This window comes from Rattus rattus, chromosome 10 (assembly GCF_011064425.1).
Source record: "Rattus rattus isolate New Zealand chromosome 10, Rrattus_CSIRO_v1, whole genome shotgun sequence".
Taxonomy (NCBI): Eukaryota; Metazoa; Chordata; class Mammalia; order Rodentia; family Muridae; genus Rattus; species Rattus rattus.
The window spans coordinates 28,826,007-28,844,107 of record NC_046163.1 but is presented as its reverse complement, the minus strand read 5'-3'; the positions used below and the strand labels follow the sequence as shown (position 1 = coordinate 28,844,107).

Genomic DNA, 18,101 nt, shown 5'->3' with positions numbered 1-18,101 from the left:
GGACCTGGCTACCGCTATTAGAAGTACATATGCTCTGTACTAGAATGGCATTTGAGTTACCCATTAAAGACTTGAAAAGCCCACAGTGTTCCAGCAAATCCCCCTTAAGCTCCTCTGTAGGCGGTACTCCAAGCTGGATATCTTTGTCCAAGGAAGATGAAGTTATTCAGTTTATTATAAACTTTCCGACTGTTAGTCTGTCAGAATATGACCTTATTATGCTCAAACCACAAATTCAACATTTCAGACTTGATATTAATCATATTTCAAGATGCATAGCATAACTAAGTTAATGAATGGAAAGAATGGTGGAATCTACTATAGGACCATGCTATCTGAAAAGAATTCTTTTAATATCTTTATTCTGAAACTATAATATAGTTGGAGACAATGGAAAATATGCAGTTTAAAACTCATCAAAATATCTTCCCTAATGCTATACTAAGTGGTAAAAAATAACAAAATCTTAAAAAATGAATGGTTTCCTTATGTCTTTGCAAGCAATAATCATGTTTTAAGACTCAGTGAGAGACAGGAAGCTATGAAGAGAATGTGGTGTTTGTGGGCCCCCAAAGTATGAAGTCAAAGTCTCCTTCCACTGCACAACAGCATAAGGTAAGAGAAACAAAGACATCTTAACTCACTTAAATTGGTATTTGCTGCATCATAAAGTTTTTTCCATTAATCTTGTTTTCTTGAAATATTTTGTTAATTATCATGTATTATCAATCTTGTGTTCTATGAAATTCTCTTAACTTTGTTCTATAGTAAATGAATTCATTGGTATCATGCTGAACCAAGCCTGGACTAATGCTAATTCTTAAGTAAAGTCTGTACCTTTAGAGGAACCTTAAAGATTGCATTAAGGAGGACGGATACCAGGCAAGTACCACATATCAAGAAGCCAGGCCTTATATCACAGTTCTGGGTGCATAGCCTCGCCCTCATCACAGTGTCTTTTGCTGAAGAAATTGTAAAGGTTTGAAAGGGGTTAAGAGAGGACTACCCTCGATTTAAAAATCAATCTTGTAATTCGGGGATTTTTGAACTTAGTTTTCTGCAGCCAAGAGCATATGGACCTAAAGTCACACAGTTTTCTAGTACCCTGCTCCACTTAAATATTTCTAAAGTCATCTGACTGATGAGAATTTTTAATCTTATCTGTTATGGATCCCCATGACAAAGGATTCAATTTAATCTTGCCTTTAGGACAGAGGCTGTTTGTTTAACTCTCTTTTCTCAAGTGGTAGAAAGTAAAACTCCAATCTCCAAGCAAAACCAAATTAGCAAGAACATATCCCCAAATTCTGTCACTTAGTCACCCCAACAGCTTCCTGAGCATAGAGGCACTTGTCCTCTGAGTCACTGGGTGACTTCCCTTCTGTATTGTAAATTCAAATAACTCTGTAAAGGGATGCTGGCTTCTTTTCCTCTGATAATGGATAATTGAGCTCAATATTATTTTATCACCAGCCCCTGTGATTTCCAAATAGCCTTAACAGGTTGCACTGTATAAAATTGAGCCAGGAATGATTCTTTTTGAAAATTAGCATGTTCAATCAAAATCCAACCAGCTCTCCTTTTCAAAGCATCTGTTGTCATTTCAAATTCATGAACCACTTTAGCACTGTCTGCAACGTCAATTGGCTTTTGAGCTATCAATTCTTAGTATGTAACAATGTGTTCTACTGAATGTTAGTAAAAGACAATTTAGGCTTTGATGGCTTAGCAGAATGTTTTGATTAATCCACCTTTCAGAATCATTTGTGTGGTGTGTTTTTAGAGTCAGCAACATCCTTTTTTAAAAAAAATATCAGATATGGTTTGGAAAAAGCTAGTACTGCAGTAATTATTCTGTCTCCCAAAGAAAAAGAAAAATTCTTCCTCTTGAAATAAGAATTAAGAGACAGCAGGCAGAGCCAGTTGTGGTGGTGTTAGCCTTTAATGACAGCACTGGAGACAGAGGCAGGCAGATATCTGTGAGTTCAAAGCCATTCTGATCTACATAGTGAGATCCAGGGTAGCCCAGCTACATAATGAGACTCTTTCTCAAATGCTATCCACCCCACTCCATCCCCAAAAGAGACACAACAGACAAGAGCTCAGTATCCTAGCTAAAAGAATTGTATTGAAAAGATATAATTTCTGCAGTCAAAGATCAAGGACAGGAAAAGATCATTTGCAAATAACTGGTTAAGAAATTAAATTGTAATAACCAAAATTATGCAAATACCCCTCTTTGACGAGTTAATTTATGAAGGTTGGTTACCTATGAAGAAAGAACGTAAGCAGTAGCAATGTTCCTCTCTACCTTTGGCCTTCAGAGATTTTAATTTCAGTCAGTAGATCTAGAGACAACCTAGGACTTTTATTTCGGGACACGAATCTTCGGAAAATATATTTCAGTTTACGATGCGAATTAATCTGAGCATTGCAATTTAAGCAACATTTATATATATATTTTGATGGTGAACCTTTTTCATGCATGGTTAATTGATCAACTTACTTAGTTCATTAACCATATTCATAAATCCTGCCATTATTTCTTCTCAGTTTTTTTAGTATTAATTGCAGTTTCCATATTTCTCCAACACAGTCTTAGGTACGGTGCAAATGGTTCAGGATGAAAGCACAGACAAAAGTTTAAATACTCTCCATGCCATAGAGAAGTTAAGTGACTGTTTTTTAATGCAAACTAAGAATGTATACAAACAGTATAGTACTACAATACTGGGTCTTGACACTTTACCTGTCCACAACTACTACTGTTATTAATAACCTGTCTTATGCCCAACAAGACATCATTAAATCTTTAAGTCTTCCTTTTTCCCTCTGGGGAGGACATTTCTAGACACTAATTTTCCCATCTAATATTCAAATATAGGAAACAGATTCTACAAATGCTTTAACTGATGAGACCTCATCTGCTGTTTTCGCTCTGGAACTTTTGGAGAGCAAACAGTCCATGGAATTGTATATGAATTCTATGACAGAAGAGTTGTTATAGGAAGTCTTTTGATGAACTCAACCAGTGATGGACATTATGACATGTTTGAGCATCACATGAAGGGGACCTCATCTGAGTTAATACTTTGTCCAACCACTGCAGAGGGTCCTTCAGATAAAGTTCAATCCAGCAAGGAGTACTTATTACTCTCTGCTTCTGGTATTCTTCTCCCCAACCCTTCAGGAAATTAATTCTATATGATGCACATTCGAGTTAGCTGATAAACGGCTTCAGGACCCTGGTTAACCTCATGAGCCAGAAGAGCATCAAATTCTTGGTTGTTGAAAATCTTCAGGTTATAGCCTGATGGACTTTACACACTGTTGCAGGATGCCACCCCTATCTCTGGTTATAATTGGGGCTCTACACAAAGATTGTACTATCACATAAGCACTCAGCAAAACCTTTACCACCTATATGCACACCCCTTCCTGTATGCCTTCTCTTCATTTCTACAGTAGTGTCAATTGACATTGCAGAGCAAACCTAAGGAGAACCACTCTGAGTTTGATGGATTTGTAGAGTCGTCTACATGAATGAGGGCTGTGACACATAGAAGGTCTCTCTAAACCTGGTTTAGTTCATAATATGAAACTGAACACCAAATGCAGGTTCAGAGTAAGTAACTGGCTGCAAATCCAAGCTGTGTTTAACAGGAGAGAGAGAGAGAGTTCAGCCAAGAGCCTGTGCCCATATTTTGGTTCAACTCTCGGTCATTTGTTTCTCTGTCTTCACTGATATGTCCAGGTGGTTTCTGGGGTGTAATTACTCTGTGGCTGAATTCCTGCTGGGAAATTTGTGTTTTCTGGAATGGAGTGGGTATAGTCATCCAGAGGCTGCAGTTAGGTTAGAATGTCTATGTGCTGAGGCATTAAGACTGGAGGCAAGACTGGTGTCTCAAATCTGCGGTAGTGGTAAGGATTTTCACGTACTTCATCTTTCTTCAGATTAAAAGCATATTCACAGTTTTGATTACCTAGAGCTCATGATGACTATGAAGTTCCGGCCAGCACCATAGTTGGCAATATATAACATGTAGCAACCTGATTTTTCAGAGAAGCTGTAAGGCCTGTTGTGTCCCACTGATCGACTGTATTTGCTGTACTCAGTCCCCAAATTTCAGAGCAAGCGCTTGGTACGGTGACACACTCAGTATTGCAATTCTGGGTGGTGATGGCATTCTCAAGCTCAACTAATCATCTAGTTTTCTTCAGCTTTTTCACCAGACTTTTCACTGCTTTTTCACACTACTTTTCTTCCTGTCCATCCTTATCACTTGCTCCTCCAGACCCACTGGTTGATTTTTTTTCTCCATCCTAGAAGCAACAGCCTGGTAAGTCTACCCTGAACCCAGCGCCTAGTCCCCACCCATCTGAGTCAAGCCCACAATCTTTTGTTCTTTCCTCTTCCAACTGCTGGAGGAGTGGGCACAGACAGATGCGTGACTTTAAAAACTACACTGGAGATGCCAAAGAACCTAGCTAGATAAGTGAAGAAAACAGCCCCCTTCTATCATGTACTAAAGATGAAGTAGGCTCATTCCTATTTATGGTTAAATCGCTGTTTCTCAAGGATTGGACTATGCCCTATTTTTAACCTTAACCACAAATGGTTCTGTATTGGCTGTTACCGGAATTATAATCGTGTCTTTGTTTCAAAAGTTAATAACTATTTTGAAATCCTACCTTTGTGTTAAAAGGGTTGTTATAGCTTCCTTTATAAGTCCATTTTCCAATCATATTTTTCTTTCAAGAAGTCATTAGGACTAATTTATTATGATCTATTCTCCTATAATCCTGCCTATTTTGCTAACCAAATTCCCCATTTGGAGACAACCTACCCTCCTCTTTCTCGATCAACTGCTTATCTTCCAAACCCTGCCTCAGGAGGTGGTAGCCTTTGTACATGAATAAAATAGCTTGATGTAATTAATTGCTTGCTTTAATTATTTTGGCCATGATTATTTTTGTTAGTGGTCTTTCTTCTCCTGTCTCTGGGGTTAACAACGAAATCTTACTACTATTATTTTATTAAACCATCATAATTTCTACCCTATTCTAAATATATTATCTGGATCCAAAACTAATCAAAATACAGAAAATAAATGACTGTGAGGAGCTCAGCCTCAATTCATATGTACATATTCAAAAAAACCCCTATTACATTTAAGGCTGGGAAAATTGGTGGTGAGGGATAGCAGAGTTTGAAAGGGCCAGAGGACAGGGACATCAGCCGTAATGTAGTGTCTTCTAGACAAATAGGGAAGCTATACACCCACACGATTTCAATAATGCTCGAGTAAATAAGATCTACATAACACATTGGCTAACATGCAAGAGTGGAAATTTCATCATTTGTAGATGAAGAACTAAAAACAATACTTGATATGTTTTGTAATGTGGTGGCATGATGTGGTGGGAAGGAAAAAAGGGAAGGGAGTAGATGCAGAGAAAGAGGACAGAGAAAGAAGGGAAGAGGCTGTCCAGAAAGATGTGGAAGGAGGAAGAGAGAGAGGTATGGGTGGATGGAGGGACGAAGGGAAGGAGGAACAGAGAGAGAGAAAGGATGAAGAGAGGATAAGAAGAACAAAAACAAGAAGAAAAAGAGCAAGAGAAGAAGAAGAAGAAGAAGAAGAAGAAGAAGAAGAAGAAGAAGAAGAAGAAGAAGAAGAAGAAGAAGGAGAAGAAGGAGAAGAAGGAGAAGAAGGAGAAGAAGGAGAAGAAGGAGAAGAAGGAGAAGAAGGAGAAGAAGGAGGAGAAGAAGAGAAGAAGAAGAAGAAGAAGAAGAAGAAGAAGAAGAAGAAGAAGAAGAAGAACAACAACAACAACAACAACAACAACAACAACAACAACAACAAAAAACAACAGCAACAACAAGAAATCACATATAAAAGGAAGTATTGGGGAACTGGCTTCACAAGTTCCTGATGATTGCTTGCTTTTGTCTAATTCCCAGGGTTTGCAGAAATAGAGTTTTCTTTTGATCTGATAATTTCCATTTACTCTTTGTCTGAAAATGGTAGACATTATAGCATTAGTTTTTAACTCACTTGACTTACAGGAATGACTAGTTTGTACAGATTAAACAAACAAACAAATGAACAAACAAAATAATGATGGATTTTCTTTATTGTTTTATTATTGGTGTATGAAAGTGAGTCAATGGCTTCATCTTTCCAGCAAATAGACAACAAATACTGAACCATTGAGTTAAAAACCTACTCCCCAAGATTTTTATTGCAAAAATATTATTTGTGATGGTTTTAGTACTGGCTCAATGAAGGAGTTATTATTGGTCACTTTTGGTAATGACACCCAAATATAATAATTAAAATCAATATAAAATAAACAACCAAAATTACTGGGCTACATGTTTTATACAGATTTTTTAATTGTAACATTAATAATGATTAATGTTTTGATTACACAAATTTCATCTCCAATTATGTATGGCTTGTTTATGATTAATTCATTTCATTATTTAAAAATAATTATGTCATAGTAGACCATTATGGAAAAACTACTTCCCCTGGTCTAGAAAATGAAATGTCTGGCCTGGATGACTATATAAAATCCCAATTACAGAGGTCAATGACCTGGCTAAGGAACCTTCCCTTAAGGTGGGATGACCCCTGGGAAGGCAGGTGATTATAAGGCATGTTTAAAAAATAGGAGGAATAATTAGTCCATAAGTGAGATATGTACATTCCTTTCCAGAATCCCACCCCTCCCCCAACCCCAGCTTTTGCAAAGTCATTCCAGATGGATCCAATTCTTTGTGTCTGCCCACCTTGAGTCATGTCTGAGTCATGAATCCTGACTCAGAAAGGCATAATATTTTCTTTCTTCTCTTTTGTATTTTGTATTTTTTTTAGATGCTAACCATAGCATAAGTTTACATCCTCTGGTGATGGTATTTAGTCTAGGCTCTGCCCCATAATTATCTGGCAACAGCCAGGTGTCTCTAACTCTGTATAAAAGCAGATGCTTACCTCCTTTTCTCTCTTTTGCTCTCTTACTTTTGTTATGTCCTCTTGCTCCTGCTCTCTCTTTCTCATTTTCTTCCCCCATCTCTTTCTCACATGCTTATGGCCTACCTCTACTCCTCTCTCTGCCTGTCTCTGTCACAACTCCCTCAACTCCTTACCCCATTTCCTGAATAAACTTTACTCTATGGGAAAGAGTATGGGTCCACAAGGGCACCCTCTTCCCCTGGCCCCTACCTGACCACACATCCACCAAACATATTCCTTTTCTCCTTATCTTTATATTAAACACAACATCAGGCATGCTAATTTTTTCTTTAAAGTAATCTTCCTCACAAGATGGCTGTCTGTTTCCTACGTGGCTGATCTCATATATAACTCAACTGACATAGCTTTTTCTTCTTCTTGGTCTCCTTCCTCTGGGGAACTGTCTGCCCTGTGGGTTTTAAGTATTAACAAAACTGTCCTAGAGATTCAATTGAGTCCTCTTAAAAATGCTTTTATTAATGAAACTAAGGCCACCAAGAGAGAACCTTAATAGGGCACTTTGACTTTTCTATTAATTTGATTCTTCTGTGGTTTATCCTAGTTTCTGAATCTGTCTTAGGCAGTAATTTCTCTAAATTCTTGGAAAAAAGTAGGCATAATGCACACTGCCATGTAATTTTTGACAAATATTAAATAAATGAAGCATGTAGTTGGAGGTGTTTCAGAAATATTTCAGCAATTAAATTGCACATACCTCCTATGTTTATTTGAAAAGTCATTAACTATTATTTTTTATACTCATAAAAATTTTCCATTTTAGTTGTATTTTAACATTAAGTCTTTAAATTTTATTGGTAATATTGATTGAGTGAAGGTTGGATTTGGAGACCTTTCAGAAAGATTGGTGGGATGAACTAAGCACAAAGTGCCCTTTGTACATCAGAGAACTTACTACTTTTCTATATCTTTTATTTCCTCTTTAGTTATATTTTAACTCACCCTTAAAATCTCAAGGTGCCTTCAGTCTTTCAGTCCTTCAGTTCCAGTCCATAATTATCCATTGAAAGTTTTGTTTGTTTCTGCAGAAAGCCAATAAGAGTTGTTTTCTTGTGGCCCCTTTATTTTCCTGCATGGTCCCCACAGTTATCCCAAACATGAAAAGGAAAAATAAAAGCCAAGAACTACAAAAAGGCATTTATTGCTACTCTTTTTCCAGAATGAATCTATTCCCCAGAGTAAGCAACAGTTATATTGGAAAATCAATTTCTATTTTTACAAAGATAATTTAAAATAGTTAGGTGCTTATAAAACCTCAGCCTGAAATAAATTAATCCTTTAAGAAACCATGCTGCAGACTAATAAGAACTTGTAAAGATATTTTTTAATAAAAGAAAATGTAAAACATACTCCAGTCTTGTGTTTTTTCCTGCCATTATGTTCCGTGCAGTTAACATGGGAATGGAATAGTTGAAAAAGAGAATTTCTGAGTTAAAATAAAGACAGCATTTAATTTAAAACTAGACTTATTGTGGCTTTAAAATATCAATAAATAACAGTCTAGAATGTCAGTGTAATTTTCATCTCTTCAGTAAGTGCAGAACTATATGCTCTGTTAAGAGTGACTTTGTAGTCAAATGCATGTGGGTATCCATATCCGACCTGGGTATATTCTGCTTTTTTTCGAAGTCCACCAGGAAGCCTTCTCATCCTACAGCTGATATTGCTATACTTACTCCCAATAAAATGCCCCACTAGACCTTCATCATGGATCATTTCATTTTGCTTTTGAATTCCCTTCACAATGCCTTGCTGATAAAAGTAAGAACGTGCTGCATTTAACATATCTGCAGCTGCTCAGTCTTCCTCAGAACCTATACTCACACCCTGAATCTGACTAGAAAACACCCATTATGAATGCAGCGTCAGTGCACCCAGCTTTGTTTGCCTTGAAAATAGAAATATTTGATATCAGTGCCACAGAAAGTAAGCCCTACCACAAAAGAGATCCACCTCTAATTTCTGAAATCATGTGTAAGGTACACACTCATTTGGAATCTCTTTCTTCAGGGGACAATATACTCATCAGTAGGAATGACAAAATAGTCATGCAATAAATGCTATATAAGACAGTATCAGGTTAGGTGTTTGCACTGCTGTCGTGAAAACAGCTTTTCTTAGGCTAAGATGGAAAGCATCTCTGTGTGTGTGTGTGTGTGTGTGTGTGTGTGTGTGTGTGTGTGTGTGTGTGCGCGCGCGCGTGCAAGTGCATATTTGGAAAGGATACCAATAACAATGGGTATTTAAGAGAATAGTTCACTCATGCTCCATTTTATTACTTCATAACTTAGTGTAGAGCTCACACTGGGTATTTTATATACTCCTAGGTTATTATGAAACTGCCATTTCCAAGTGTCCTATCTAAAAAATAATAATGTTTGCCAACTGACTTGTTTAGCACCTGTCAGTGACTCTTGGTGCAGAGAAATGGTTTTAATAAAACCTTCAGAAGCAGAAGAGCAGTACCTTGCCTTTGTCCAGTGAGGGATGGTAGCATTTTAGTTCATTGACACAGTGAGCTTGTCTCCATTTGCCATGCAATGTCCTCAAACAAATAATTGAGTTTGCTCACTAGCAGCAAGCTGTTCCTGCTGTCTTGTGGGAATTTAAACCTCCGGGCGAAAACTTAAAGTTAATTTTTGGCTCAGATACCATTTCTTATTTCTTGATTTTAGCACAATTGCCAAATGTAATAGAATATTTTTCCATATTGCTATAAAGTCTGTATCATGGGTGGATGAATGGCACTCTAAGATTTTACTTAAACCATCCTGAAACTTCACACCCTAAGGAAGCAAGTTTGTTCATCTTTCACAAAGATAGAAATTTTCATTGAGATTCAGAGTAGAGAGGTAAGAGGTCATGAAGCATGGGGAGAATAATACAAAGAAATGACCTCTCTGTGTCTACTGTTCATTACGGTACCATGCATGTCATGAATAGATCAACTGAACTAAAAGCTTTTACAAGTGTTTCAGGGTTTCTTTTTCTTAACCTTCTCTAGATCCTTCACATTGACTTGAAACAAATGTTCTGAAGTGTCAGCTGATAAATGGAAAGATGTAAGAAGTGAAGATTATGGAAAGATGGTGTCTTAGTATGACATTTGCACTCTTCTCTTTCTTCTCATGAGTAGTTTCCATTTGTCCTTCTCATTTGATACAGCTTGTTTCTTTGTTTTTCTTTATAAATAAGGTAATTCTGGAAAATGAGTATGTGTGTGAGGTTGGAGTAGAGATCATGAGACAGAAACTAGCACACAGGACACATTCTATTTTCTCTTCCCCCTAACATTATCATTTTCTTCATCAATAGAAAATGTAGCATATTACTATTCTACATGGGGGACAATTTATTCTAAAACTATTTTTATAGTATCTCATGCTACTATGTCCCTGATGTGCTTCAGCTACTAAAATAATGTTTAATGTTTAGGAAATGTATTTGTTTACTACTTTATGTGTTTGTACATGTATGAGAATAGGTACCACAGCATGCAGGAGCCAATAGGCATCAAGAAATATATTCAATCCTGCAGGGACAGGAGTTATAGATGATGGGAGCTACTATTTGGGTGTTGGAAATGGATCCAGAATTTCTGGCAAAACAGTAAGAGTTCCAAACTGCTGATCCATTTCTGCAAACACAAAGCACATATATTTTCTAATGGTTTATAATAACATTTAAACCTTATTGCATTTAAGAACTCTATGGAGGGCTCACCAGCCCACCTACTATGTATTTGGCAGTGTTTCTGGTATGGAAGAATGATGGCTGTGGGTGTAACAAAGATGGGTTGGTGGTAAAGGAGTTTTCTCCAAATATCTTACTTCATTTCCAGGACTCATGCAGTTAAAGGAGAGAACTGTCTTCAGAAAGCTTTCTGACCCCCACATATATGCTAAAGTGACTGGTTCTTATCTGTGGTTTAAAAAACAATAATTGTAATAAAAACAATTGTTTAAAAAAATGATGATTCCATAGCTAGAATGCAAAGTTCAATCCTTTTTATTAAGTCCTTGACATCTTTGACATTTTGTTTTTGACATGTCATAAGAATAAAATGATGATAATTGTCTAAATCTGTAGCATTCACTTAATGAAACATGTGGAATACATAGAAGAGGGTTTATATTTAATTTCCCACTACTGCTATAATAGACTTTTTTACAAATTTAGTGACCTAACCAACACACATTCATTGTTTCTGTATTGTATCCATAAGATGAAATTCTCCACAAATCAAAATAAATAAATAAAAGGTATTGGTAGCAAGTGCTTTCCTGCTGGAGGCTCAGGAGAGAATCGGTTTCTTTGTCATTTCCAGCTGAGGAGGCTGACAGGTTCTTTCTTATCTCTTAAGTAAGCAAAGGCTGATCTAAGCATCTCGTAGTCCTGGTTTCCTCTTCCATACATTCATGATCTAACTGTACCCAAATAGCTCATACACGATAATCTCCTAATTCTAAGCCTAGATGATTTACAACAAACAAACTTCCTTGCCAAGACACACCTGCTAGAGAAGGGGGTAGGAGTTGGGCATTTTCAGTGGTATAATGATTCTGATACACAGTAAGGCATTTTTAATGCAATTGGAATTAAAAAGTGTTAAGCGTTTATATAGTTTTGTTCTGTGAAATTTCATAGATTTAATGAATTCAAGATAGGATAAGCTATCATTGGTAGAAATAGAATACAGGCATTAAAAAAACAGGACTTATGTATTAAAGACTGAAGACCTCCAGTGAATTTTACCTCTCTTAGGGAGACTCTTTTCTCCCAATCTCAAAATTGCCAAATATATTTTTTTTGTTCAGTTTTCACCATTACAACTAATAGGAAACTGAGAAGGATTATTTATCTCCATCAAACATTATTATGTGCCTGTTTGCTTTGTTAAATTCTGTAATCAAAATCATCCCTGAAAGGGAAGACAGGAAAACAACAGAAGTGCCTAATATTTCAGATATTATGTCACATGCTCTCTTACCTATTTTGTTTTCATGGATGGCCACTTGTGATTCAGAAGTAATTTGTTTTGTTTAACAAACAAGCAATCTTAGACTGAGCACATTAATAAAATTTCCACAGCTAGTGTGGGGGAAGGTCCCATTGTAACTGGGGGAAAGTGAACATAGTACACTGGGAAGTCTTTCTCATTCAGAAATCCTGCTTTTTTTTTTATTGGATGCTTCCTGTAAACATCAGCTTATGTCGGCTTCCCATCTGTGCCTTCACATCTGTCATCAGGCCAGGCTTACTCACTGTATAATGTGTACCATTTATAACGTCAGCACATGAACTGTAATACAGTACTGTGGACAGGAGTGACATCATTTTCTAATGTCCCATTAAAGTCAGCAGAAACTAAAATTTTAAGAGCACATAATGTTTTCCACTTGGTAGCTGGCATATTTATAATTTTCAGTCAATGCATGTTTTCAATTTCACACCATGTGATTCTGAACTAACAATTTGAGGCCAGTGATATTTGTCTTTGTCTCTCTCTTAATGAACTGAATGTTTCCAAAAAACATTTAGTAATATAATTGTGTTCCTCAGAAAGATAAAGCCATTTCCTCTGCAGATAATATTCTCAATATCCTAAAGAGATTGGAATCAGTTGGGGGTGACTCACAAGAATGATTAAGATCAGTTTGATCAATCTTAGCAATTGGTTCTCATCAAAACAAAATTCTACTTATGAATCTTTTCTCTCTTGTACTCCTTTTCTCTGATTCATGTTGTATAATCACCATTTTCTAACATTTTAAAAGGGTATAGATTGTGAGTTATACAAGGACAGTGCTTGTAATTCATACTTCTGCTCCACAGGGAATACAGTATCTTCTTTTTGTCTTGGAATAAACACATAGCAAATGCACCTTAAGGAATTTAATTCTTCCCCTAATAAAGACTTTTGTTTTAAAACAAATACCTTCAAATGCAAAATCATCACATGATGACAACCAAGACATCTAGAGTTTTTTCTGCTTATTGAGTTTCTTTGTATTCTCCATGCATTACTAACGACCTCTCTCATAGAAGACTCAAGGCATGCAGAGTCTAGACATGGCATTACCTTGTTTATGCCTAGAAGTTATGGTAAGAAAGGTGCTTTGGTGAAAAATTTACATTTATCGTGTATAGCTCTTATGTGAAAATCAACCAAAATTAAAAATGGTAGTGAACAAAAGCAGTACACACAAAAATGGATCTTAAAAAATGGAATGGTTCTTTATCCTTGTTTGAACTGGTCTTTTCCCATTTTACAGTAGCTCTCATAGAACGGCTTGAGACAGAAATATCTGACTTAGTCATAGTTCCAGTCTACCCGACTACATTTTGGAATCACTGTATAATTGACTTAAACTGGGATGATAGGAATTATGTGCTCTCTTTGATGGTAATTTTTGGCATTTGCTCATTAAACTCATTACATGGGGAAGCAACAATTTAAAATATAATTTTAGAGAAAAGCAGAATACCATCACTAATGCTGATAAGCATGACAAAGTTTTTCTGGAAAAAATTTATAGAAAAAGACAGAAGAATTGAATGTTACTAACATGGTTAATGTTAAATGATAGTTGAGCTTTGTGACCAGAAGGAGGTATGCATTTAAGTTTATTAAATTGAGGTATTTGTGTTCTGAAATCAAACAAACTGGCTTTAATATTTCAGTTTATCACTATACCAGGCTCTTTCAGGCTTTTTCTCTCTTTAATTTCATTACTTTACACTTTGATCATCTAATTGTTTGTTTGCTGTGGAATCATGAACAGATAAAGCATTTGCCCAAAATTTGATGGGGATGAAATGATATAGTCAATATGGAAACCACCTAATGAAGTCTATGTGACTTGAGGTTTATACAGAGATAATTATATAAAGGAAAGCATCAATCAACCAAAAGATGAGGAAAGAGTGTTTTCTCTGATCTCATACTTCCTATTCATTTTGTCAATATTTGTTTGAACAGAGACACCTATGTGACTTCTCAGGTGGTAAAGCTGGATATTGAAGCTTCATGCAATTCTTCTGCATCTTCAACAAGTTGGATGAACATTTCCTAAGTGGGACTTTGGCTTTTTCTTGTAACAAGGTAGAGATGAACAGTTCTTCTGCATCCTTCGCCTGTGTTAGCCTTTACTGTCTTCTCAAAAAGAGCCTGTTACTTTCCAATAAGAGATGACAAAAAGAGTATATATTCACATAGCAGTGTGGTGAAACCAGCAGGAGTTGAAGGAGAAAATGTGATTGAGATATATTGTATGAGAAGAGAATCTATATTTCATAAAAGTTGGAAAAAGAAATCAGGCAATGGGACAAGTGTCTTGGCACAATCAAGACTCTCTTTGGGTAGGTGAAGAGGGAAACTCAACCAAAGATTTGCCTAAATGAGACTGTCTTGAGGTCATTTCTGTCTGATGTTTCCTTTTTTGATAATTGATATAAGAGGGCACATCTCACTGTTGGTGGTGCTATCCCTGGGCAAATAGGATTGGACTGGATAAGAAAGGTAATGATTTTTGGAGTCTTAACTCCTTTAAATATTTTGGATATTAGCCCTCTATCAAATGTAGGGGTAATGAAGCTCATTTCCCAATTTGTAAGTTGATGTTTTGTCGTACTGACAGTGGGTTTTTGCCTTATAGAAGTTTTTTCAGTTTTAAGAGGTCCCATTTAGCTGTTGTTGATCTTAGAGCCAGAGCCATTGGTGTTCTGTTCAGGAAAATTTTCTCCCATGCTAACGTATTTCAGGCTATTACTCATTTTCTCTTCTAATAGATTAAGTGTATCCAGTTTCATGTTGAGATCCTTCATTCACCTGGACTTGAGCTTTGTGCAGGGTGATAAATACTGATAGTTTTCATTCACAAACATTTCTAAATTACTTTTGCTGTGCTTAAAATTTCAAGTCAGCTTGGGTTCCATTTCATCTTGCTTTGTTCTCTTGACTTTGTGGATCTTTAACTCATACATGGCCTTATAGCATACTTAGTAACACTCCTATAGATCATTAAAAATTCTGCGTTCATCACAAAGCTCTTGTCGTCTGAATTAATTTAAGTGCTTTCATTTTCTTCCTCACTAGAGTAATTTGTAATTATATTAACATAACTTTTATACTCTTAAGTCCTTTTAGGTTATCAATATTCTTAAGACTTTTGGAACACGGAGAAATAAAAATATTTCCTGGAATGGTTTATTATTAGGAAGTTATTTATTATTCATTATTGACTGAATTACGCATGGCTTATGAATTTGCAGATGAAACACAAGTAGACTTGACATATGGTCAATGGAGTACTTAGAAATGATTAACAACCAGTTCTTCAGGGATGGGGAAAACACACTGTGCACTATTTCCTGAATTGCTCATGTGGATTCTCCTGTAAGACCAATTTCAAGCCACCTGCTCAATATCACCGATTAAGGAGAATAGAAGGGATGTGAATGGATGACTCTGGGAGACTATGGTGACTTGGCTCCTAAGTACCAGTTTCAACACTACTTTCATGCCCTGTACTCTAACCAGCCTTCTATCCAGAAGTGGCAACTTTAGATTCTTTAAACTGTTTCATATGACATTTTGATATATATTCTATTAATAATTGTGCTCAGACAAACTTTGTCATTTGTTTTAGACATTGCACATCAACTTCTTATAATAAGGAAGATACAATTCCTTATATTTGCCACTCTTGTTTTCTTTCCTTCCTCTTTCCTTTCAATGTTACTGTATAAAATGTCTGCTTAAACCATTATTAACCATTATTTATTTGGCTTATGAATATATAATTCACAGTGAAATGGGTATTTTTGGTATGTTTTCTTTTCTGTTTTTTCTTCTAGTGGTTATTTTTTATTTACAATTTAAATGTTATTCCCTTTCCTTGATTTCCCTCCAGAAACCCACTATCTCTTGCCCACTCAACCTGCTTCTATGAGGGTGCTCCCTTACTTACCCTCCAACTCCCTTTTACCTCCCCGCCTTGATATTCCCCTACACTGGGACATCAAGCCTTGAAAGAACCAAGGGTATTTCCTGTCATTGATGCCCAACAAGGGCATCCTTGGCGACATATGTGACTGGAGCCATAAATCCAACCCTGTGTACTCTTCAGATGGTAGTTTAGTGCCTGGGAACTCTGTGGGGTCTGGTTGGTTGATATTGTTCTTCTTATCCAGTTACAAACCCTTTCAGTTCTTTCAGTCCATTGCTCTCTAACTCTTCTATTGGGAATCCTGTTCTCAGTTGAATTGGATGCTGTGATCAACCATCTTTGGCATAGCCTCTCAGGAGACAGCTATATTAGGCTCCTGTCAGCATGCACATCTTGGCATTCACAATATTGTCTGGGTTTCGTGTCTGTATATGGAATAGATCCGTGGGGTAGTCTCTGCTTTAAAACATGTCTCCATATTGTTTCCTGTGAGTATTTTGTTCCTCCCTTTCTAAGAAGGTCTGAAGTATCTACCCTTTGGTTTTCCTTCTTTTTGAGCTTCATGTGTTTTGTGAATTGTATCTTGGGTATTCCAAGCTTTTGGACTACTATCCGCTTATCAGTGAGTGCATACCATGTGTGTTCTTTTGTGACTGGGTTACCTCATTCAGGATGATATTTTCTAGTTCCATCCATTTGCCTAAGAATTTCATGAAACCATTGTTTTTAATAGCTGAGTAGTACTTCATTGTGTAAATGTTCCACATATTTTGTATCCATTCCTCTGTTGAAGGGCATCTGGGTTCTTTCCAGCTTCTGGCTATTATAAATAAGGCTGCTATGAACATAGTGGAACATGTGTCCACGTTATATGTTGCAACCCCTTTTTGGGTATATGCTCAGGAATGGTATAGCTTGGTCTTCAGGTAGTACAAAGTACAGTTTTCTGAGGAACCACAAGATTGATTTCCAAAGTGATTGTGACAGATTGCAATCCCACCAAAAATGAAGGAGTATTCCTCTTTCTCCACATCCTTGCCAGAATCTGTTGTTATCTGAGTTTTTGATCTTAGCCATTCTGTCTAGTGTGAGGTGGAATCCCAGAGTTGTTTTGATTTGCATTTCCCTGATGACTAAGGATGTTGAACATTCTTTAGGTGCTTCATGACCATTTGATATTCCTCAGTTGAGAAATCTTTGTTTAGTTCTGTTGCCCATTTTTAAAAAGGAGTTATTTGATTCTCTGGAGTCTAACTTCTTGAGTTCTTTGGATATATTGGATATTAGCCCTCTATTGAATATAGGATTGGAAAAGATCTTTTCCCAATCTGTTGATTGCCATTTTGACCTAATGACAGTGTCCTTTGCAATACAGAAGATTTGCAATTTTATGAGGTCTCATTTGTTGATTCTTTATCTTAGAGCATAAGCCATTGGTATTCTGTTCAGGCAATTTTCCCTAGTGCCCATGTGTTTCAGGTCCTTCCCTACTTTCTCTTGTATTAGTATGAATGTATCTGGTTTTATGTGATGGTCCTTGAGTTTTGTACAAGGAGATAAGAATGGGTCAATTTCTTCAGAGACTTAAAGTTCTTGTCATAAACATTTTCACTTGCTTGGTTAGAGTCACACTGAGGTATTTTATATTATTTGGGACTGTTGTAAAGTGTGTCATTTCCCTAATTTCTTTCTCAGCTTGTTTATCCTTTGAATAGAGGAATATTAACACAAAAGCTCGAATTACTCAAGATACAACCCACAGACCACATGAAGCTCAAGAAGAAGGATTACCAAAGTACAGATGCTTCATTCCTTAAAAGGGGGAACAAAATATTCATAGGAGCAGATATGGAGGTAAAGTTTGGAGCAGAGATTGAAGGAATGGCCATTCAGAGCCTGCCCCATATGTGGCCCATATATATATATGTGTGTATATATATATATATATATATATATATACAGCCAACAAAACTAGATAAGATTGATGTAGCTAAGAAGTACATACTAACAGGAACTGGATACAGATGTCTCCTGAGAGACACAGCCAGAGCATGCCAAATACAGAGGCAAATGCTAGCAGCAAACTATTGAACTGAGAAAAGGACCCCTGTTG

General features: G+C 36.5%; 1 pseudogene; it reads right to left on the bottom strand.

The window, feature by feature from the left end:
* Window positions 1–3,001: 3,001 nt before the first annotated feature.
* LOC116911618 lies at window positions 3,002–5,236 on the bottom strand (annotated as a pseudogene).
* Window positions 5,237–18,101: the final 12,865 nt, after the last annotated feature.